Source organism: Callorhinus ursinus, unplaced genomic scaffold (genome assembly GCF_003265705.2).
Source record: "Callorhinus ursinus isolate GAN/ISIS: 27379988/994484 unplaced genomic scaffold, GSC_fseal_2.0 scaffold12, whole genome shotgun sequence".
Taxonomy (NCBI): domain Eukaryota; kingdom Metazoa; phylum Chordata; class Mammalia; order Carnivora; family Otariidae; genus Callorhinus; species Callorhinus ursinus.
The window spans coordinates 768,723-793,318 of NW_027397074.1; the positions used below are offsets into that span (position 1 = coordinate 768,723).

Below are 24,596 nucleotides of genomic sequence, written 5' to 3' on the forward strand. Positions count from 1 at the left end.
CCCAATAGTTCATTTTTGCCCTGGCTTCCCTTGCCTTTGGCGATGTTCCTAGGAAGAAGTTGCTGCGGCTGAGGTCGAAGAGGTTGCTACCTGTGTTCTCCTTTAGGATTTGGATGGACTCCTGTCTCACATTTAGGTCTTTCAACCATTTGGAGTCTATTTTTGTGTGTGGTGTAAGGAAATGGTCCACTTTCATTCTTCTGCATGTGGCTGTCCAATTTTCCCAACACCATTTGTTGAAGAAACTGTCTTTTTTCCATTGGACATTCTTTCCTGCTTTGTCAAAGATTAGTTGACCATAGAGTTGAGGGTCCATTTCTGGGCTCTCGATTCTGTTCCATTGATTGATGTGTCTGTTTTTGTGCCAGTACCATACTGTCTTGATGATGACAGCTTTGTAATAGAGCTAGAAGTCCGGAATTGTGATGCCACCAGCTTTGCTTTTCTTTTTCAAGATTCCTCTGGCTATTCGGGGTCTCTTCTGGTTCCATACAAAGTTTAGGATTATTTGTTCCATTTCTTTGAAAAAAGTGGATGGTATTTTGATGGGGATTGCATTGAATATGTAGATTGCTCTAGGTAGCATTGACATCTTCACAATGTTTGTTCTTCCGATCCATGAGCATGGAACGTTTTTCCATTTCTTTGTGTCTTCCTCAATTTCTTTCATGAGTATTTTATAGTTTTCTGAGCACAGGTTAAATTTATTCCTAGGTATCTTATGGTTTTGGGTGCAATTGTAAATGGGATCGACTCCTTGATTTGTCTCTCTTCTGTCTTGTTGTTGGTGTATAGGAATGCCACTGATTTCTGTGCATTGATTTTATATCCTGCTACTTGACTGAATTCCTGTATGAGTTCTAGCAGTTTTTGGGTGGAGTCTTTTGGGTTTTCCACATACAGTATCATATCATCTGCAAAGAGTGAGAGTTTGACTTCCTCTTTGCCGATTTGGATGCCTTTGATTTCTTTTTGTTGTCTGATGGCCGTGGCTAGGACTTCTAATACTATGTTGAATAGCAGTGGTGATAGTGGACATCCCTGCCGCGTTCCTGACCTTAGGGGAAAAGCTCTCAGCTTTTCCCCATTGAGAATGATATTCGCTGTAGGTTTTTCATAGATGGCTTTTATGATATTGACGTATGTACCCTCTATCCCTATACTCTGAAGAGTTTTGATCAAGAAAGGATGCTGTACTTTGTCAAATGCTTTTTCTGCATCTATTGAGAGGATCATATGATTCTTGTTCTTTCTTTTGTTAATCTATTGTATCACGTTGATTGATTTGTGGATTTTGAACCAACTTTGCAGCCCCGGGATAAACCCCACTTGGTCATGGTGAATAATCCTTTTAATGAACTGTTGGATCCTATTGGCTAGTATTTTGGTGATAATTTTTGCATCCATGTTCATCAAGGATATTAGTCTGTAATTCTCCTTTATGATGGGGCCTTTGTCTGGTTTGGGGATCAAGGTAATGTGCTGGCCTCATAAAATGAGTTTGGAAGTTTTCCTTCCATTTCTATTTTTTGGAACAGTTTCAGGAGAATAGGTATTAATTCTTCTTTAAATGTCTGATAGAATTCCCCTGGGAAGCCATCTGGCCCTGGGCTTTTGTTTGGTGGGAGATTTTTGATGACTGCTTCAATTTCCTTAGTGGTTATAGGTCTGTTCAGGTTTTCTATTTCTTCCTGGTTCAATTTTGGTAGTTGATACATCTCTAGGAGTGCACCCATTTCTTCCAGGTTATCTAATTTGCTGGCATAGAGTTGCTCGTCATATATTCTTATAATTGTTTGTATTTCTTTGGTGTTGGTTGTGATCTCTCCTCTTTCATTCATGATTTTGTTGATTTGGATCATTTCTCTTTTCTTTTTGATAAGTCTGGCCAGGGGTTTATCAATCTTGTTAATTCTTTCAAAGAACCAGCTCCTAGTTTCGTTGATCTGTTCTACTGTTCTTTTGGTTTCTGTTTCATTGATTTCTGCTCTGATCTTTATGATTTCTCTTCTGCTGGGTTTAGGCTTTATTTCCTGTTTGTTCTCTAGCTCCTTTAGGTGTAGGGTTAGGTTGTGTATTTGAGACCTTTCTTGTTTCTTGAGAAAGGCTTGTATTGCTATATACTTTCCTCTCAGGACTGCCTTTGCTGTATCGCAAAGATTTTGAACAGTTGTGTTTTCATTTTCATTGGTTTCCATGAATTTTTATAATTCTTCTTTAATTTCCTGGTTGACCCATTCATTCTTTAGTAGGATGCTCTTTAGCCTCCATGTATTTGAGTTCTTTCCGACTTTCCTCTTGTGATGGAGTTCTAGTTTCAAAGCATTGTGGTCTGAAAACATGCAGGGAATAATCCCATTCTTTTGGTACCGGTTGAGACCTGATTTGTGACCTAGGATGTGACCAATTCTGGAGAATGTTCCATGGGCACTAGAGAAGAATGTGTATTCCATTGCTTTGGGATGGAATGTTCTGAATATGTCTGTGAAGTCCATTTGGTCCAGTGTTTCATTTAAAGTCTTTATTTCCTTGTTGATCTTTTGTTTAGATGATCTGTCCATTTCAGTGAGGGGGATGTTAAAGTCTCCCACTATTATTGTATTGTTGTCAGTGTGTTTCTTTGCTTTTGTTATTAATTTCCTTATAAAATTGGCTGCTCCCATGTTTGGGGCATAGATATTTACAATTGTGAGATCTTCTTGTTGGATAGACCCTTTAAGTAGGATATAGTGTCCTTCTTCCTCTCTTATTACAGTGTTTGTTTTAAAATCTAATTTTTGTGATATAAGGATTGCCACCCCAGCTTTCTTTTGGTGTCTGTTAGCATGGTAAATGGTTTTCCACCCCCTCACTTTCAATCTGGGGGTGTCTTTGGGTCTAAAATGAGTGTCTTGCTGACAGCATATTGATGGGTCTTGTTTTTTAATCCAATCTGATAGCCTGTGTCTTTTGATTCGGGCATTTAGTCTATTTACATTCAGGGTAACTATTGAAAGGTATGAATTTAGTGCCATTGTATTGCCTGCAAGGTGACTGTGACTGTGTATTTTCTCTGTTCCGTTCTGATCTATGCTGCTTTTAGGCTCTCTCTTTGCTTAGAGGACCCCTTTCAATATTTCTTGGAGGGCTGGTTTTGTGTTTGCAAATTCCTTTAGTTTTTGTTTGTCCTGGAAGCTTTTTATCTCTCCTTTTATTTTCAATGACAGCCTAGCTGGATATAGTATTCTTGGCTGCATATTTTTCTCGTTTAGTGCTCTGAAGATATCATGCCAGTCCCTTCTGGCCTGCCAGGTCTCTGTGGATAGGTCTGTTGCCAATCTAATATTGCTACCATTGTAGGTTACATATCTCTTCTCCCGAGCTGCTTTCAGGATTTTCTCTTTGTCTCTGAGACTCGTAAGTTTTACTATTAGATGTCGGGGTGTTGACCTATTTTTATTGATTTTGAGAGGGGTTCTCTGTGCCTCTTGGATTTTGAGGCCTGTTTCCTTCCCCACATTAGGGAAGTTCTCTGCTATAATTTGCTCCAATATACCTTCTGCCCCTCTCTCTCTTTCTTCTTCTTCTGGGATCCCAATTATTCTAATGTTGTTTCGTCTTATCGTATCGCTTATCTCTCGAATTCTGCCCTCGTGATCCTGTAGTTGTTTATCTCTCTTTTCTCACCCTCTTTATTTTCCATCATTTGGTCTTCTATATCACTGATTCTCTCTTCTGCCTCATTTATCCTAGCAGTTAGTTCCCCCATTTTTGATTGCACCTCATTGATAGCCTTTTTGATTTCGACTTGGTTAGATTTTAGTTGTTTTATTTCTCCAGAAAGGGTTTCTCTAATAACTTCCATGCTTTTTTCAAGCCCAGCTACTATCTTTAAAGTCATGATTCTGAACTCTAGGTCCAACATCGTAGTAATGTCCGTATTGAGTAGGTCCCTGTCAGAGGGTGCTACCTCTTGTTCTTTTTGCTGAGGTGATTTTTTTCATCTTGTCATTTTGTCCAGAGGAGAATAGATGAGTGAGAGAACAAAATGCTAACAGGTTAACAACGTCCCCAGCAAATATACTCTATACAAATCAGAAAAGACCTGAAACCAGGGGAAAAGAAAGGGAAAGAAAGAAAAAAGAAAGAGAAAAAAAAGAAAAGATAAAGATAAAAACAAACAAAAACAGAACAAATAAAAAAAACAGAATATGATCAGATATGATCAGACTAGTGTATAGATCAGTGCCACACACTAGATTTTGGGCGTATTTTGGTCTGTTAGAAGAAAGTGCCTCCTAATATTTTAAAGGAAGAAAGACTTATATATGTACAAAATAAGGGTTGATACAATGAAGGGATGGATGATGAGTGTAAAGATGAACGTTATAAAAGATTTTATAAAAGGAATTGATAAGATAAGAAGTTGTTTGAAAAAAGGAAGAAGATTAAAAAACAAAGAAGAAAAGAAAAAAAAAGGAGAGAATGTGATCAGGCAGAAGACTAGAACAAAGCCATACACTAGTGATTTAGGGTATATTTTGATCTGTTAGAAGAAACTGTATCTCAAAATTTTAAAGAGAGAACAACTTATATATACATGCCAAAAATAAGGGTAACTACTATGAAGGGATAAAACATGACTCTAAAAAATGAAAAATAAAAAAAAATTTTTAAAAAAGGGATTGATAAGATGTTGGTTGAAAAAGGGAAAAAGAAAAATTCAAAAAAGGAAAAAAACAGTTAAAAAAATCAACTTTGAAAAACTAATGAATCATGGTAAAAAAGACATGAATTCTATGTGCAGTATTCCCCTAGCGCTGGAGTTCTCCCGTTCTCCTTGATCGGTAAACTTGATCTTGACTTGCTGGCTGTTTGTACTGATCTTCTGGGGGAGGGGCCTGTTGCCCTGGTTCCCAAATGTCTTTGCCGGAGGCGGAATTGCCCCGCCCTTGTCGGTCTGGGCTAAGCAAGCTGCTCGGGTTTGCCCTCCGGTGCTTTTGTTCCCTCCAAGCTCTCGGTACAGCTTTGGAGGACCAGAGTGAGAATGGTGGCCTCCCAATCTCCGCCGGGAGGAGCTGAGAACTCGGGGCCCCGCTCCTCAGTGCGCCCCCAGAGAAAAGCAGTCACTCCTGTCTCCCCGGTCTCCGGCCGCACTCTGCTCACCCAGCGTGTGACCAAGCGTTTCTATCTCTGGCACCCGACCCCATGTGGAGTCTCCAAACCCAGCAGATCCCCACGGTGCGCTCCCGCGCCGCTCCTCTCGGGGGAGGAAGGGGAGTCTCCCCGGCTCTGCCGCTTGTTGGGTCCCTGCTGGAGAAGCAGTGGCCCGACTGTCACCGATCACAGTTTATGGCAGCCCCGGCTGAGAGCCCGCACCTTGGCTCCGTCTCTGCTGCCAGCTTCCCCGCACCAATACCTGGGAGCTCTGCTGCACTCAGGCACCCCTGGTCTTTCTGTGACCCCGAGGGTCCTGAGACCACAGTGTCCCGCGAGGTTTCCACCTCCCGCTTAGCCACTGGAGCGACGTCCCTCAGCGGAGCTGACTTCTAAAAGTTCCAATTTTGTGCTCCGCGGCTCTATCACTTGCCAGAAGCGGCCGACGGAGGCCCCTCCCCCGCCGTCTATCCTCCCGAATATCGCCTCCGATTCACTTCTCCACACGTCCTACCTTCCAGTAAGTGGTCGCTTCTCTGTTCAGAGAGTTGTTGCTACTCTCCTCTTCGATCTCCTGTTGAGTTCGTAGGTGTTCAGAATGGTTTGATCCCTATTCAGCTGAATTCCTGAGACCAGACGAAACCCAGGTCTCCTACTCCTCCGCCATCTTGCTCCACCCCCCAGATAGGAAGTAATTTGCCTAAATGTCACCTGGTAAGCTAATGAATTCATAACTTGATTGCTTTATTTAGAAATATTGGTTCATTTAATACAGTTCATGTTGCATTAAAATGACCTCTTTTTTAAATGGACAGCTTCATATTTGGAGTTAACTTAATTAGTGACCTGGAACTAATAGTATTCCAGATTTCCATAAGACCAGCATTTCCAAATCTCAAGTTGGGACACTAATCTAGACAGCTGAAAGATCTGAGACCCCCAAAGCCATTTTGAGATTGACCAGGAATGGGCCACTCTGCTTAGATACCACTATGGAGAGATCTATAATGGTAGGCTTATCGTTTATATCCTGTTTGACTTTCTTTGCTTTTTTCTTTTTTTCTTTTTTTTTTCCTTTTTATGCTCATAAAGTTCCTTTTGGTTCAAAAAACCAGTACAAGTGCAATTGAAAATCAGTGCTTGCTCATAGACAACTAAGTGAAGCGAAACCTTCTTAGGATGCCCCTGGTGCCAGTCAATAATTATTATGGGAACCACAGGATGAACTTCACTGAAGCTATATCAGAGTTGTGTTTGGAACCCATTTTATTTTGATTCAGTTGTGGTTCATTCCTTCTTCCTTCCAGAGCAGTATTATGAAAAGATGTCAAATTGAGTTCAACGAACATGGCAGCTACTCAGGAAGCTGCAAGAAGAAATAAAAGTGTGGGGGCTACTTATGAGTTCATATCTATATCAAGAAGAGACTGAAAAACAAGAATTTTGAAAGATTGACTTACCAACTTTGAAAGCTGATAGTACAAAAAAGAAGAAATGTCTAGTTTTTGTCCAAATGTTTGAAAGTTTTTCTGACTTCTCATTTTATCTCTCTAGTGAGATTTGTTTAGTGCCAACAATAAAAATGCAAATTATACTTCTAATTTTTTAAAGGAGATTTTCCCCTCCTTTTTATGGCAAATGTATTCATTCTTTTTGCTAAATCTGATTTACTGCATTTTTATCCCTTTCTCTACAATCTGACATATTATTTGTGGCATCTGCTAGGAATATGAACTACAGTTTTGATACTAATGGGCAGTTTCATTGGGCATTTAAAACACTGCTTTAAACATCAGAAGAATTTTGCACATGAAATTTACAAACGTTTTTGTACCCAAGTGTATTAAATTTGTTCAGGCCGAAGTGTACACTGGTAGAACAATAATTATTAGGTTTTCAACCAAGTCAGATTAAACTTTAAAATGAAGATCTTTGTAAGGCTAAATCTTGAAAAGCCATGGTACAGACCTCTGCAAATCAGCCTGGGTTCCCAGGACCTACAAAACCCAGGGGGCTTTGGTAGCTTATAATAAAATGCAACATTGGGAGCCTTCTTCTGGCTCTCTACATTGCATTCTTAAGATAATTTAAGCTGAACAACAAATTGACAGAGGTGAATTGTACAAATGACAATTTGGTGAAAAGGTGAATTGTGCAGATTATATGGGTCAAGTCTGTACAACTTTTCTGAACTTTGAGAGACGGTCTGGAATGTACTGTGTTGTTCAGAGGTCAGATTAACTGGCTACACAAAAGCTTGATGTGTCCTTCTCCTGCTTTTATCCAGAATTTGAAATGCAGAAATGTCTCTCACCTATTTATTGAATGATAAATCTGCATAAATTAAAATAGTGAGCCTGTGGCTAACTTGATGATCTGTAAAAGGTGTTCTTGTTATTACTTTATCTATCTGCTCTTAGCACACAGTACTGTGCAGATCTGAATTTTTTCCCCACCCTACAGTATATATTAGCATCAATAACCATATTTTAAAGGAAGAAATGATATATGTTTGATTCTTTGTTCAAGTTCTTAAATACTAATCAAATTAGTGCACCATTTAGTTACATGTCCTGTTGTCACCTTATGTGTTAATGAAAGATGCCTAAGTAATCATATTTTGTGAAGTTTAATATACTTCATGCCTTTGATCTAATAGTTCAACTGTTTTTTTTATTCCCCAAAGTATCTACTTTAAACTGTGTTGATCAAGTGTGGACAACTTAATTTACTAGTCCTGCAGATTCTGGTGATTCTCTTTTAATCATATTCAGCTTCTTTAGTAGATTTTTGTAATAGAACCTTAAGAGACTATGTTTTGATTAACACTAAAAAATTAAAAATTGGCATGCTGTTTATAATTTTTATCTGATCATAATAATTCTTTGATATATTAAATACTTTCATCTGAGAGATTCAAAGACTTTTACCAATTTTTAAAAGTTTTTTTAAGATTTTATTTATTTGAGATAGAGAGAGAGAGAGAGAGAGAGAGAGAGCACAAGCAGGGGGAGGGGCAGAGGAAGAGGGAAAAGCAGGCTCCAGACTCAGGGTTCGATCCCAGGACCCCAAGATCATGACCTGAGCTGAAGACAGACACTTAACGAACTGTCACCCAGGTGCTCCGACTTTCACCTATTGTTGTAACTGGACAGGAATTCACTAGTAGCCCTTTGCCCTAATTTTTTATCAGATCATTCCTCTCCCACCCCGGGCCTCGTTACGGTATATCGATGGCTTCCCATAGCCCTTAAGACAGAGACTGAGACATCCACAGGGCTCTGTGTGGCACTAGGTCTCCACCTGCTTCTCTAGCTTCGTTGGGGCCATGCCCCCCTTGCCTCTGGTCTGCTCCGGCCACACTGTCCCTGCCCAGCCCCATCCATCAGATCTCAGCTCAGGCATCATTCCCTTCAGAAAGACCTTGACTGAGCCAGTTCCCATCACCACACCTGCTAGGAGCTCCACACATCTCTGCTTTGATGACTTTTCAAAGTGGGTATTTTAGATTCATATCTGTCTCCTATAGTCGACTGTGAGCTTCATGAGGGTAAAGGAGGGTCCTGTTTGCTGATGTTTTCATTGCCATTTTTTCACCGTTGTATTTCTGGTGCCCAGCATAGAATGTGGCAAGTGATAGACATTTAATAAATATTTGCTGAGTGTATGAGGGAATGAATAAATAAATGCTTTCTGAGGGCAGGATTTGTTTCTCTTCTATGTCTTCAGTGCCTAGAACAGGACCCGGGCCACAGGAATTCTCATGAAATATTTGTTGATTCAGAATTCATGTTTTCCTGACTTTTCAGGGACATAGAAAGTATTGATGAGAGAGTGTAGGGTTAGATTAATTTTTTTTCCTGCAAATACCCTGTTCTGTTTATTAATTTACAGAGTTAGAAGGAAGCCTATAGCCATGTTTTTTTTTATTGTGGCAAAACATATATAACGTAAAATTTACTATGTTACCCATTGTGAAATGTACAGTGGTACTAAGTGCATTGGCATCAAAATCCCCCATCTCCAGAACTTTTTCATCATCCCAGACTGAAACAACTCACTAAACAGTAACTCCCCATATGGCCATACGGTTTTATAAAACTTCTTTTGTTTGCCTTAGAATCTTTTCTTCCCGGCACGTTACATGGAAGTTTGATATGTAAAATAGGTAAACATGAAGTGCTTTTTCTTCTTGAATAGGGTTGGTGCCTCTCCTTCCTCTGTTTCATTCTGTACCTTGCTGGTGGTAACATTATCTGGAGACTGTTCTGGGACAAGGATGCCCCGGGGAGCTCAGTGTACTCCCTGGGACCACACTTGGGGAACCTCCGCACACCCATGGATGGGACCCCATGTCCCCAGTTCAAACCCAGACGGCATCTTTGTTTCCTCCTTCTCCTCATCACCACCTCCTCTGCATAGACACACACACACAGGTAGACAGTCACTCTCCTGAGACCAGGAGCTGCTTAAGGATTGGGATCATGTCATACTTGCCTAGATTCCCAGAGCTCTGTAATGTTTATTGACAGAGTGTGTTTTCCACCTTGTGGATGGGAAACTTCCCCAGGTTTACTTTCTTCTAGGAAGGAAATCTGATGACCTCACAAAGTAGTGTATTTCACAGTTTAACCATCATTATCCTAGAGACCTTCTTTTTTTTGTTTTTTAAGATTTTATTTATTTATTTGAGAGAGAGAGACAGATAGAGCACAAGCAGGGAGAGGGAGAGGCAGACTCTTCGCTGAGCAGGGAGCCCCATGCAGGGCTCGATCCCAGCACCCTGAGATCACAACCTGAGCCGGAGGCAGCCGCTCAACCAACTGAGCCACCCAGGCGTCCCCCCCAGAGACCTTCTTTACCACGTTGCTTATAGTGTGGCCCAAGCCCACCTGCATCAGACCCCCCTGGGGCTGCCTATTAGAAAAGTGGATTTCTAGGCCCTGCCTACACCTACTGAATCAGAGTCTCTCAAAAACTATGTTCAACCTTCCCCATGTTCTAGGTACAGTGTTATTTTACATACCATCCAGGAAATCCTCTATATTTGTTTGGTTTGTATTTAGTAAAGTTTTCTCAACCACTTTCATTTATTCATTGACAGTTTTACTAATGTCCTTTAAGTTTTTTCTTCCCTGAGCAAAATAAACACTATTTTAATTGTGTCAAATAGGATTTATTTAATAGTCTTTGAATACTCTTAATAGTTTAGTTTAGTGTTTTTTTTTTTTTCAAGTAGACTCCATGCCCAGTGTGGAGCCTAATATGGGACTTGAACTCACAATCCTGAGATCGAGACCTGAGCTGAGATCAAGAGTCAGACCTCAACCAACTGAGCTACCCAGACGCCCCTGGATACACTAATATTTATTTTGTTTTTTTAAATTTTTAAAAAAGATTTTATTTATTTATTTGATAGAGAGAGAGAGCACAAGCAGGGGGAGCAGCAGAGGGAGATGAAGAAGCAGACTCCCCGCTGAGCAGGGACCCCCCCCCCAGTGTGGAACTCGATCCCAGGACCCTGGGAACATGACCTGAGCTGAAGGCAGATGCTTAACCGACTGAGCCACCCAGGCGCCCCTGGATACACTAAAATTATAAAACTAAATCTGTTCCTTTTCGATTATAGATACAGAAGAAGGACCAATGAGGAATAGATTGAATTTAAGATTTCTGTTATATTCATGGCATACTGACTCTATGAGACAGGGCAGACCTAGCTGTTATAATAAACCCCCAAATGGTAAAAACTTTCCTGAGTTAGAATTCCTTTCCCATTCAGGTAGCAGTCCAGTGCTGGTCATGTAGATCATTTGTGTGGATGGAAGGATCTCTCCCTGTCAGCCTCAGGGAACTGTGTTGACAAAGGCCAGGCCGAGGGACTTCCAAAGTCCCAATGGATATTGGCATCCAAACAGCAGTAGAGAGATGAGGGGTGGGAAAGACACAGGCTTCTTGAACATCTGGGCAAGGAGGCTCCTTTAACATCTCACAGTCGCACCGAGATTCAAGGGGAGCTGGAAATGTAGTCTGGACAGGGGTGGGGCTTCCTCCCTATGACCACTCCGCACAACAGAGAGGGGGCATGGCACTTGTTAGAAGCTAGCCATGACTGCACACTGGAATTCTGGGTTTCTATTTAGAGTTATGGCAGTTGCTCCTAGTAAAACATGAAATGCACCATGTACGTGCTATAAACTGTTACAGTGGTGTGTGTCTGCCAGGGCCCCGACAGACAGTAAGATGGCATATGTCCAGCATGCCGTAGATGAATGGAATTTGCTCACTATTGGATGTTTGCACCAGTCTATAAGGTAGCAAATGAAGATGGCACTCGAAACAGTCTTCAGCTTCTGGGGGTAGGCAGTCTTCAATCTTTTTTGACTTGTCAAGGGATCAGTGGTTTCCCTTCTCTGAAAGGTCAAGCATGACACATTGGTTTACCTGCCCTGCTCCCACTCTGACATTTAAGAGACCACGGAGTTGGTCCCAAGTCCCAGCAAGTTTACTAGTCTTCAAGAGTTGGCCGCACTTCATGCTAAACTTGGGGCTGGACGTTAGGACCCCGTGTCGCTGGAACCCTAGCGAGCCAGGCTGTGGGAGAGATGGCTGTCTGGGGGCCACCCCATTGAGGTACTAGTTGAACCTGCTTTATTCCAGACCATGCTCTCTGCTTTTTGGAATGTATTTTGTTTCATAGGTTGCTGAAATGCCGAGAACTTGGTTTCAAGATGATTTTTGGCTTTTTGCCCTGCCAAGCTGAACTGGGCTGCTGGATGACAGGCATGCCCAGAGAAACCAAAGAGAAATGCCAGTTCTAATAGGGTTGTTTGTTTATCCTTTTCTCTCCAGTTAATAAGTATGAATGGACCCCAAATTCAGTCAAAGGATCATGTCAAAGTCAGGAAGTTAAGAAAAAAAAGAGTTTGGGGGGGTTAGTCCATGATTTTCATACTACTGAAGTTTTGTTAAAGACCAAGATAAAAAAATAAGTTTGTAAATTACCATCATTTCATAATGCTAAATTTTGCATGCTACATAAACACATAATAGTGCAGGTATATGAATATATTGTTACATGTTAAGGTTTTCAAAATTGATGTCCTAAAAAGTATTTCTGAGCTGTATTGATTTTTTAAGAGTGTAAATGGGAAATAAAATTGTCACAGTTGAAAACAGAATTGGATTGAAGGGTCAAATGCTTGATATAATGCATATCTCCAACAAAGCCAGCTTTTAGAAATCTACCTTGTAGAAACCAAAGAGTAATATTAGCATTTTTAATGGCCTCACGATTGTGCCAGAGAGTGTAAACCAAATGAGGTTTTGAGTGTTTTTGCTTGCTGTTACTTTTTACCTGGTAATGTTTGCAATAACAGATTTTCAGTTGCATTGAATGTTATAGGTTCTCATTTTCAACCAAACCAGACCAAACAAAACAAAACAAAATCCTGCAAAAAAATTCATGCCAGTTAATAATTCGACTTCCTTTGGAGCGATTAGGAAATTCATTATTTTATTTTTCCATGAGTGGCTAAGGCAAGCATTCACTTTCTTGAATTATTGAATTTTTTTAATGCCATACTTACACACCATTGAATTACTTTTATTGTAATTGGTTTATCGTGTGTACCATGGCCTTTGGGTTTCTATTTTTTTTTTACCTAGATGTTATTTATCTTTTCTGAAGGCTACTTTTAAATTATATCAGATCTCATCTTGACCTTTTGACTTAGGACTGGTTTTGTTTAATAGGACAAGTTGATTGTATTTTGGTTAAAAAAAATTGAATTGTTACTTTGTTATTGGAAAAATAATCCTTAGCAATGATGTATTACCCCATTCTGTCAACCTAAATGTGTTTCAGAGTGATGAAAGCCCATTGACACAGTTGTCAAAGCAAGAGTAATGAATGTAACAAAAATTCATTCCCTAGAAATGTTTGGCATAATTACTGACATGGTAATACAATTAATACGTAGTCTTTTGGTGGTCTTTGCAAAGGCTTAGGGGTTTCAGTCATCACACGGAAGCTAAAAATGAGGCCGTGCTCTATCAATAATATATATAAGCAAAGATAAAATAGTTTTCCCACATAATGTTTATGGGAAACCCCACCTATACAAAATTACATGTGTGTTCTTTTCAGGGCATTTTGCCCTGAATTCAGTTATACTAAAAATGATTCAAGCTTATCAAAAGAACCACATTCCTTTGACTTCTCTTTAAAATTTATGTTCAAGGCTGGAGGGGAGCAGGGTGGAGGGATGGGGTAACTGGGTGATGGACATTGGGGAGGGTATGTGATGTAATGATCACTGGGTGTTCTATAAGACTGATGAATCACAGACCTGTACCCCTGAAACAAATAATACATTATATGTGAATTAATTGAACTGAAATAAAAAATAAAATTTATGTTCAAGAACATCTTCTTCCACACCATACCCAGTAGTATTTTCAGACCTGCCTCTTCCATGAAACATTATTAATAAAGGGTATGCTTGGCAGAAGGGCAGAGGAATGGTAGTGCAGGTGGTGTCGCTGACACTTGGAAACTGTGGCCCCTGGGAGGTGGTGGCACCAGCTGGGACTTTGGCGGCTTCCTGCTGATGGCCGCTGAGTTCCCCCATTTGTGTGCATTCTCCCTGCAGGTTTCAACCTTGTGGCCCACCCTCCTGCCTCCCCGACCCTACTCCTCTTGGCTTCCTCCATGCTTCCCATCACTGGGGCCACTACTTCCCACAACTTCTCTTCTACTGCCCTCCCTGTAAATCTCGGCAGCACCCCCACTCCAGGTTCATCCTGGCTTCTCTCAAAAGCCATGGGAGGAGGTAGGAGAGGCACACATTTTGGGGTTCAGACAGAAGCAGAATTATACTCCAGATGTATTACTTGGGAGTTGTGAGAGTTGGGTCATTTACATAACCTCTCCTCCATGCTTCAGTTTCTGCCTCTGTGTCAAAGCAATAATAATACTTACAGAGCTGGTGCATCACCTGCAATCCATACACCGGGTCTGGGACATGGTAGTAGTCTGCAAAATGTGAGTTCTCTTTCTCCTCCAGGTAAAAATTATGGCGAAATTAATTCTGTTGATGCGTGTCTTTAGTTGATTCTCTTCTCAATATTTAGCTGTAGCCTCTGACCACCTGTGATGTAGATTTTTAGCAATAGCTCCACAGCAATGTGGTGTAGATGCCACATGAGGGGTACCAAAACAGTTGGGGTGAAGACTCCCTTCAGGTGTGGCTCAGTGGACTGAACCACTCTGTTTCTGTGGATTTTTCCACACACAAAAACTTGTCTTAGAGGAGACTTTAAGAAGGAAGGAGCAGGCTACCCTTTTGAGTTACAAATTTGCCTTACCTTAATTATTTGGAGGTGAGGGATGGTGGTGCAGGAATGCTACATTCTGCTCTGCCTTTGAGGTTCCCAAAGTAAATACTTGTAGTGCGGACATTGACAAAGCAAGACAAAGTAACAAGGTATTATTAGCGGAGGCTTTGGTCTTGAGTCCCAGGGCAGAGCTCTAGTACACTGGGCTAGAAGAGGTGACAGACTCCTTTCCCCAGAGTGAAGCGGGCTTGAATGACCCAGAAGCAAAGTACTCCTTTAGGCAGGGTCTGAGTCCCTGAGGCCCAAACCGATGTCAGACATTAACACTGCAATGGTGAAGAGAAAGACTGATCCCAGGTCCACATTCAGTAACATAAAAAGAGAGGGGTTTCTCTCATGTCACCTATGGCTTTGGGCTAAGCCACCTGCCTCAGGTTCTGGGCAGAGCCAGAAGCAGAGCCAAGCTTCTGGGAGGGGAGGGAGATGGTGGAGAAATGGAGAGATGGGTAGGTGGAGGGGAAGAGAGGAGACAGCATTCACATGCTGACCTAATCAGTGTTTACCTGTAAAGGTGCATTCATGTATTACACTTTTTTCCTCGTTTATATTTATCCAGTGTATTGATAGATATATATGAAATATTCAATCAGTTTGTTGGATTGAGTTATTATTGTAGACATGACTTCAGATTCTTGCAAATTCTTTCCTACATACATCAAAAGAGTTTTTTTAAAGAGGGAACTAAATAACAAGAAAAGAAAACCTTGATTACTCTAAAATTGGTTTTAATTCCAAGGAGGAGTCATTAACCTCAACAATAGTTTTTTTGTCCTGATAAAATATCATTGCATTGGATCCAATGAAAATCTATTAAGAGTGGTTTTGCATGTCATTAAGATAAAGCTTTTTGCAATTTAATACAGAAAATATTTTATAACGGACACATACACAAGAACATCTGAGATTACACCTTTTTATTTTATTAATGGAATCACTTTGCAATTCATAGTTGTCTTAAGACTTCAATGCAGTCGGGAGTTCCTGAATTGACACTTGTTTCTCTAATCTGAAAGGTTTTTCAGAGGTCTGATAGTATGACTTCTGTTTCCAAAAATCCAAAGTCCAAAAAGCCACAGATCCTCCCTTAGAAAACCCTTGGTGTCACTGAATTGGTTGTCTAAAAAAATGAAACCTAATGTGCTCAGCTGCAATTGTCCCACTCCCGGTCCTTTTCTGGCTAATTCTCAGCTGGAATATTTGCAAAGGAAACATTCAGGCTGAGGAGCGGGGAGTTGGAGCTGGTCAAACTCTGGAACTATCCATAGCTGAGCCTTTTTCACGGGCCAGGTGGGGCTCCTCTCCTCTTGGCTGCTCCCACCATCTCCTTGTGACTCTCACTGAGAACTTGGGGCCTTTCAAACAAAGTCAAAAGAATTCCTACTGTACTAAATGAAACATTTTAAGAATAACAACAGTAATAATGAGCCCATAGCAAGGAAGTATTTTAGCCACACCATATAGGTGAATTACAAAAAACCCTCTATCCCCCAAACTGAAAAGAGGAAACAGACATGTCGCTTTCGGCTGGGTTGCATGAACGGGATGGCCACCAGAGTTTAGGCCAACTCTCTGCTGTCACTTTTGATTGAAACCAGCAGAGATGTTTTTTGGCAAATCTATTCATAATTTGTCTTTCCTTACACGACCCCTTGGTAATTGTGTTTCCCATCAGGGAGTCGGATGGAAGTTAATGTATTGACAGTCTGCTATGATTGATGATGAATGTGTTGTTAACATTTCCCCCACTCTTCGACCCACAGGGCAATGCTGAGAAGACATCTGGTTTAAAGAATTAAAAGGACAACTTCTTCAGACAGGAAGAACTTCTTCAAAGGTAGGGGTTTGTCTTCTGAAAAGGTTTAAATTAGTAAAGAAGTGAATTATACCATAAAATGATATGATTATGTAATATTATTGCCATAATTAATACTTTTCAATCCAAAAAGTATGATGAAAGATGGGGAGTAGGAATATAGACGCAAAAACATTAATCATACTGCCTGTCAAAGGGGACAGATCGAATACACGGGAAAGAAAACCAGACCTTCGTGTCCTTCCATTGTAATGAGATTTTTGTCTTACTAAATCATGAATCATAAAGTTCAGAAAATAGACAGCAGAGTGAAGGCATTACTAATAAACAGTATATTTCTGAAGGAATTAAAGATTTAAAATGATAAGGAATCATTTACAAGAAAAGAGTTTTCTTTTTGATTCAATCAGGTATCAGAAAATCTCCTGGGAATGTACTTAGCCGTACACAATTTTTGTTATCTCACAATGAAGTCCAAATAATACAAAAGTCTATTTGGAAAGTTTAAATATTACTTTGATATGTGCTTTCTGCTTTGTAAATCAAATGCCCCCACCCCCACTACCCACCCCTTTCCCATTTATGTCACTTAGAATTATCAGCTCTAGAATGAACTCTGTCAGGCCTATGATGCCTCTGAAAAGCCAGCTATTATAGTATTGAACTTGATGAAGACTATCTTACTTGGAGATCTGGAACATAGTTCAGAGACCTCTATCTCGTAATGAATTTATGAGAACATGATTGTTCAGACATTTAGTCCTCTACCCTCCTAGGTTCTATTTAACAAATAAAGAAACTCTCACAGGCTTCAATTATGAAAAGAAGATTGTCTGCAAGATTTGGAGGTAGGAAAATCTTGCAAGCATGTTGTCTCTTGTCCTTGAGAAATGCTAAAATTAATCCATTTAGATGTTGTTTCCTGCTTAAGAGAAAATGATTCATGCCTCAGTTGAATTTGCTTCTTTTGTGCTGTATTAAAACTGATTTCATATAACTAATTCTTATGGTGCTTCAAAATACCCCCCAGAAATCCCTAAGCCAGTAGCCTGGAAACTAAGAAAGTTGCTTTGTAAATCAAGTAGCACACATTTTGTTCTGCTTTGAAGAGTTCTTGAAAAGTGAACGTGAGTAAAGACTAGCAAAATGGCTGAGTTAAATAGTCGTGAGCAATACCAAAAGAGCCTTCATTTCATATAAATGGCTCTTTTACTAGAAAGCTCCCTTAGTTAATGTAAAATGATTTACTTTATAACGCTTTGATGTATCTATACACACCTCCTCCAACAAGTATCCTTAATTCATAAAATAATGCCTGCGAGATAAAGCTTTGGAAGAGTAGGACCCATCCAATCTTGCAGGGACACAGAAGTCTGGATATCCCAAGTCACAGTTGTTGGGGATTGGGAATTAAAAATGGTGTTAAGTAAAAGTGGCCTATGATAAATCACTCATATCAGCAGTATGTTATGACAAGTCCTTCTGGAGATTATATGTTGTGTGATACCTAGGAGAGATGGAAGGACAGCCAGAACAGGAGCTTATTTGTAACTGGTGGTTTCTAGTAAAAGGGGAAGATCCATGAAGACCAGGCAAGGGGAGGGACCACTGGGAAGGAATGTGTGGTGTCCTTGGAAGGTGGCAGGGGTAGCGCTCCATCGCACTTTCGAGGGCACTCTCCCATGGTTGCTAGGGACGTTTTCCTGGCGAGTCACACTGTTTTCTCTTTCATTCATTGTGTGAGAGTTATTTGACCTAAAATTCTGTCTTCTAGAGGCACAATTGAAAAGGTTCAATTCCACCTTTCTCAGTACATTCTTCTGGTGGATATTTTTAGCTAGTCTTTTGTTAAATGACTAAAGTGAGCTTTTAGTTGTCAGGCTCTCTTAGAGCCACTGAAATATCTCATTTTATTTTTGTGAATGATTTAATCTGGTTGAAACTAAATCCTGAGTGTCTTCCCATGTTCTTTTTCCCTTGCCTCCCTGAAACAAAGGTGCCCTGAAACTTCCCAAAATTCTGAAGCCCTCTTGTATTCAGAATGTCCGCAGGCTATTCAAGAGTTCAGCCTCTGACATTAGAATAAGAAAGTTTTTTTGTAGCTACTTAGAGTTTTCAGCAGTCTTTCCCACGTTCACCTGTGTGCTGTGGTATCCACAAGATGTGAACGATCAGAACTGTGGTTTTTCTTCTCTCCGGAAAGTGCTACCCCTGCTGATTGATATCCAGCCACGGATACAAACCATGTTCCCCTTCATCATCAACACTGATGTGTAAATTCTCTCCAAGGAAAAGAATTCTCCCCATCTCTTCTACCTGGCTTGAAAACCTTGGGCGAAAATGCAGGATAGCTAATGGTGGAATTTCTAGAAGCAACCAGAGCTGGGGGGTGGGGGATGGGTGCCCCTCAATCACTCTGTAGAACTGGTTTTCTAGCGCTCAGGCTGCATTTGTATGAGTTTGGTCCTGGTCGTAACCATAATAAGGCTGAAGAAGATCCTGCCCTGCTATACCTTAAGGCTCGTTCCCATTCGTCAAACTATATGAAAAGGAAAACCTGACAGGTTATTGGAATTATTTGATGATTGTTTTTGGTTGATGATCCAAAAGTTGTTCTTCCCTTTGGACTCACAGCACTAACTTTTAAAAAGTTATGTTTGCATAGTAGGAGAATGTTATTGATATTTTGAATAAATAATAATAGAACTGATAACAGTAAAAAGATTTTATCTTATAATTAAGCTGATGTGAATCCGTATTTTATGGCAAAATACAAGGGGACTACAGTTTTTAAGACTGCTTAACACTAAGGAGATCTAGCAAAATTTGTCCTACAGGATCATTGTAGAGCCAAAAAGTTTTATCTCATGCTCATGGACACCAGATGAATCTAGTAGACACATCATCCACAAAAGGAATACTCACCTCATGAACTGAGAGATGAAGAGCACATGAATAAAAAGCTTCCTCAGGAAGCCTGTGACTGACAGAAACCAAGATAGGGATCTAAATCTAGGCAAAGGATATTCGCCTCTTCATGGTTTTATAACGGTTAGAATTGATTAGGTATTTGGTCAGCTAGAAAACCAGAACGATCTTTTCCTGTACTTACTACCTTCCTCTCTCTTCACCCTGGTATAGGATGAGGGCACGCTCCAGATTTCAATGCAGTACCCACAGCTCTTGAGATGTTGGCCCACTTGGATGGTCCCTCCATCGTGATCGCGGCCCACTCTGGCAGGAAATGAGGGCTCTGCCCTGAACCCCTGGGAGAGAGAATGTTCTGTTCTTCCATCCCCGTGTTCTCCGCAGCTTCCCATTACCCTTTGGAGCCTGAGTAATGCCCTGTGACTTGTGGTCAGATGGGAGCATATTAAATCTCACATGTAGGGGGCTGAATTACAATACATGGCGTGATGTTGATCTCTGAGTTACTCTGGCCCCTGTGACTGAGAGGCCTTTATTGATTAAGTTCTTTCTGCCCCTTGCATCCTGGCCTCATAATTCTTGGGAAACACCACCATTTTTCTCTGGAAACACACCCAATCCCCCCTCCCCCTCCTCCAGCTGTTCAGCCCAAGAGCTGTCTCTGAAGGCTCAGAAAGGTACCTGAAGAAGGACGTTGGCATCCTCTCATGGGAGGGGTGAGATTGGGCAGGGGTGGCAGTGTGAGAAAGGTCACAGCGTGTTTTGGTGGCAGTGACGCTCAGTGCTGGTAGTCAGTAGAAGGAACCCTGCAAGCATCCTGTGTTCCTCTGCTCTCCTTGAACTGTGCTCTGCTGGGGAGAAAGATCTGCTTCCAAACTGGAAGGAGAAAATTGCCTGAGTCATTCTCATACAGGAACCGTGTCGAGACTTAGCATTTCTAGGCCAGAGGGTTGGTGCAGTGACCTTTGCAAATACTTACTGGATTAGATTTGTTCTCCCCGCTGCACTTTTGGCTTAGTTTAAAATGTTTACAACACTTAGTTTTAAATGTTTAGAGCTAGAGCTGGTGGGGAGGTAAGGCTAGATGGACTCTAACTTGGGGGCTCACTGAAATCACTAGAACTGGACCACTCCAGGGGAGGGGCCATTGCCTTCTAAACCCTTGTTCCCAGCAAGTGAAACCTCTACCGAGATAACTCTGCCTCTGAGAGGAAACATATGCAAAAGGATAATTAGAAATGGTATCCCTTACTCATTCAGACTTAGGATCTTGACGTTCAGCAATCTCATGACCAAAATTAATGTTTATTGAACTTTGTAGGCCACAACCTACTGGGTCAGATTACACCGGAAAGCCTTAAGTGTTCAGGTCCACAAAGGTAGAGATGTGTGCCTGGGTTCTATGGGTGCTGTAGCAGACCCCTTCCTTCCAGCATCTGGACATTTCATCCCTCGCTGCTTTTGGAAGGAGTCAAATCCTGACAGGAGGGTTATCTAGGGAACTACCCAGGAGGAAAATGAAGCCCAGTGTGGAGCAGGAGGCCAGACCCAGTCCCCTGCTGGTGATGCAGTATGTTGCTGTCACATCTGACTACATACACAAATAGATGCTTGGACTTTTTTTTTTTTTTTTTTGCTTTGTTTTGTTTTGCCTTTCACAGCAGCATCTGTTTTGTGAGGCAAAGAAAAAAAATCTCTTGGAAGGCTGCAAGTTTTCATATCTGCAGAAGGCATTTCTACAGCTTTTGTCAAACTTAGCTGGTCTGTAAAGCGTCTTTGTTTCTGGTTGACTGTTGCAGAAAGCAAGTCCATAAACTAGCACGCATACAGGAGAGAACGATTTCTATTGAAAGAGTTGAGTCGGATATGGTGCATGGGGCCAGTGGTGAAAAGGGTTTTGTTTCTTGCAGCACGGTGGAACTCCACATTCATATTGCTGCTTTCGCGTTCGTTAGCATGCACGGTTAAACAGTGGGGCATGCCAGCCGACGTGGCGGTGTTGATTAATGCATTCCTTGAACGTGTTGATTAATGTGTTCCTGCAATGCCTCCTAAGCCCAGACTGCACCTGAGGGGTGCAGGGCGGGCCTCCCTGCAGGCCGCTGCGGCGCGCACATGGGCCCATTTGTGCCTGGGTCTTCCGAGTGTATATTTTGCACCAGTGCCGTTCTGAATAAAACCACAGACCTAGCCGACTTTTCACAGGAGTACTGTCCTCTCACAAAAGTATCCTACACTATAACCTAGCCCGATACGCTATCAGCTCTGAAGTTCATAGGAGTGCTCTTCTAGCTGAACAAATGTTTGGTGCCCTCTGCCTGTCCCATGGATGATTCCACCCTGATTTTCATTTGTGTTGTTCTCAAAGTTTTTGTCAAGAGAAAAAGCTGAAAATACTTACAGAGTGCAATTTTCACTTGAATAATCCAGAAGAGAGATGCAAATGGATGGTGAACTTGGCATCTCGGTTGGAAACCCACTCTCCCCAGAGACACGGATTCCCATCAGCCAAGCGAGTCTAAGTCCCTGTCCAGGTGTCTTCATTCAGGGATGTGACTTTGCTTGCTTCATGATGGATTCCCATCCAACCACTTATTCTTTTCATAGAAATTGTTTCTGGAAAGGCTCATCTTGATGAGGTTCTGCCTGGCTAATTGTTTGAAAAAGATGAGCTTGTGATATTTTTTGTTTTGTATCTTTCACTTGTTATTTGAGACATAAGAATTCTGCTACTTAAAAAAATTTCTGACCCTAGAATTCTCAGCAGGATGACAAAAATGATGAGAAAGCCATGTTCCCAAATGATGAGAGAATGTCTGAGTGTAAATGAAATGGTTCAGTGGTGTTGCCCACTGTACCTTGAGGCCTCCAGCCATAAGACATTTTAACAGAGGAAACCATCAGTGTTTTTTTTTTGTTTTGTTTTGTTTTGTTTTGTTTTTTTACCATCAGTGTTATTGAGAAAAACTACTTTCGACTTTGGGAAAAGCAAAGTGAACAAGTTCATCCTGAGCAAGTGGGGAATTTTATGTATTAAAGAATTACTGTATGAAACTATTATACACAGGGCACCTGGGTGGCTCAGTTGGTTAAGCGACTGCCTTCGGCTCAGGTCATGATCCTGGAGTCCTGGGATCGAGTCCCACATCGGGCTCCCTGCTCAGCGGGGAGTCTGCTTCTCCCTCTGACCCTCTCCCTTCTCATACTCTCTATCTCATTCTCTCTCTCAAATAAATAAATAAAATCTTTAAAAAAAAAAAACTATTATACACAGAAGTGATGAAGTCACCAGTCTTTATGCCGTTTAATTATTGGCATGAAATTAATGGCGAAGCATGGCATTCTGATATTTTCAGGAATAAGACTTGAGTGAAGATTCTTTATTCCATTTACACTTAGCAGTGACGAGACTACAAGAAAGGTCTACTTTGGCAGTTCATACAATATATTACTTCTATTATTTGTTTAATGACATCTAACCCCAAATTACTATGTTTTAGAAATAATTAGACATCTGTCTCACAAGGAATATTTTTCAAAAATAAATAAGTAAAATGTGGAATCACGTCCTTGGCATTAGCAGACATAAACTTCTCTTTTGGAACTCAAAGAACACAGAATATGTGTTTAGATCCTTATGACGATGTGGAAGACGTATTTGGGAAAACCACTCTACTTGATTTTTCAGAGAACCTTTAATTATATAATTATAATTAAATAAGTAAATTAATTAAACATAAAATAATAGGTTTAAAAGAGAAATGCACTGAAATAACTGAGAGGGACTTCACATTTGTGATTAGACATGCATTTTCTTAGTGAGCTTGAATTCTACAAGAATTGAAAGGGTAAACAAAGAGATGCAGCGAACATGATTAATCCGTTTTTCTGCAAAGCTTTTGATACTGTACTGAATAAAAGCTTTGCTGACAGAAGCTGTTAGCCTGGTGAAGGAGAGGCCATAGGAACAGGTTATGAAAGGAGAGAATGGAAAGCAGAGAACAATCCACAAGGAGAGCAGGGGAAATGGTTTCTGCAAGTTTGTATTTATTTTGTTGTCAGTAAGCACAGAGAGCATGTAGTTAATGTAGTTTCCCAAATGACTTTGTTCCCGGGGGCAAAAAAACCCAAAAAACAACCACATAAACAAAAAAACCCCAAAAAAATCTGAGAAAGAATTTGACAAATATAACTAGACAAAACTATAGTATTTAAATTATTCAAATGACCTGGAAAATGCATCTAAGTTCCAAGTGTCCTGTAAAATATTTCTCTGTTATGTCACATTTCCCTGTTTTAGAGAATCCAATGACAGATATGCTTTAATATTAAAAAAGGGGGCTCTTCAAATTGATTTGTTGTGCAAAATAATAAATCATTTGACTGGTAGATATTTTTGAAGGCTCTTAAAAGTTTTCTTGCCATAGAGGGGTAGGAAAAAAAGAAATACATCTCAGACAGCCTCTTGTACCATGCTGGGTACTTAGTTCATGCTCTGTAAATATTTGTTGAATGAAAATGAATACTTGTCATGTACCAAACCCAGAAGTCATCCCCAGGGAAAACTTTCTCCTTTATTTTCTCTCCGGGTCTTCAAATGTATTGCTGATGTTTGTTGGTTACCCAGAACCGCTTTATGTCAAATTGATGGGCATTTTCATTTTCCTGAAAACAAACCTTTGAACACCGGGATTTTTCTTCTGTGGAGCAGCCCGCAAGTTCAGTAAGAAAGTAGATTTCAAATATCTGCGTTATAATGGACTTGCTGATTCTGTCCAAATTATTATTATTGTTTTAAAAGATTTTATTTATTTATTTGACAGAGAGAGAACACAAGCAGGGGGAGCATCACGCAGAGGGAGAGGAAGAAGTAGGCTCCCTGAGGAGCAGGGAGCCTGATGCAGGGCTTGATCCCAGAACCCTGGGATCATGACCTGAGCAAAAGGCAGGTGATTCACCAACTGAGCCACCCAGGTGCCCCTGTCCAAATTATTTTTATTATTACTGAAATGTAGCTGCCTTGATCCAATATGTGCTCAAGTGGACATGGAAGGGCATGGAAAGATCTTTGTTACAAAGAGTAAACAATTGAAAGACTTTCTTTTATAAAACACATTCCTCTGAGCTGAGAGTCAAACACAGTTTTTCACAAGTAGAGTGTTTGGTAACCACTGCATGACCTATGGGGCCATTGCTGATACCTAATCCTAGAATCTCACCACTTTATTCAGAATAAATCAAAGTTTATTCTGGACTTATTTGGGTTTCATTAATACAAATAAAATACTACTTATGAGACCTACGTATAGTGCCTATCTGC

At 40.7% G+C, this 24,596-nt stretch overlaps 1 protein-coding gene across 14 annotated transcripts in view; it reads left to right on the forward strand.

The window, feature by feature from the left end:
- NRCAM (neuronal cell adhesion molecule) overlaps positions 1-24,596 on the forward strand; it is a 287,773-nt gene that overhangs the window by 134,238 nt on the left and 128,939 nt on the right. For all 14 annotated transcript variants that reach the window (XM_073898647.1, XM_073898653.1, XM_073898652.1 and 11 more), the window contains one exon: positions 16,296-16,369. The gene's annotated coding sequence lies outside the window, so the exon portion shown is untranslated. The remainder of the gene's footprint in view (positions 1-16,295; positions 16,370-24,596) is intronic.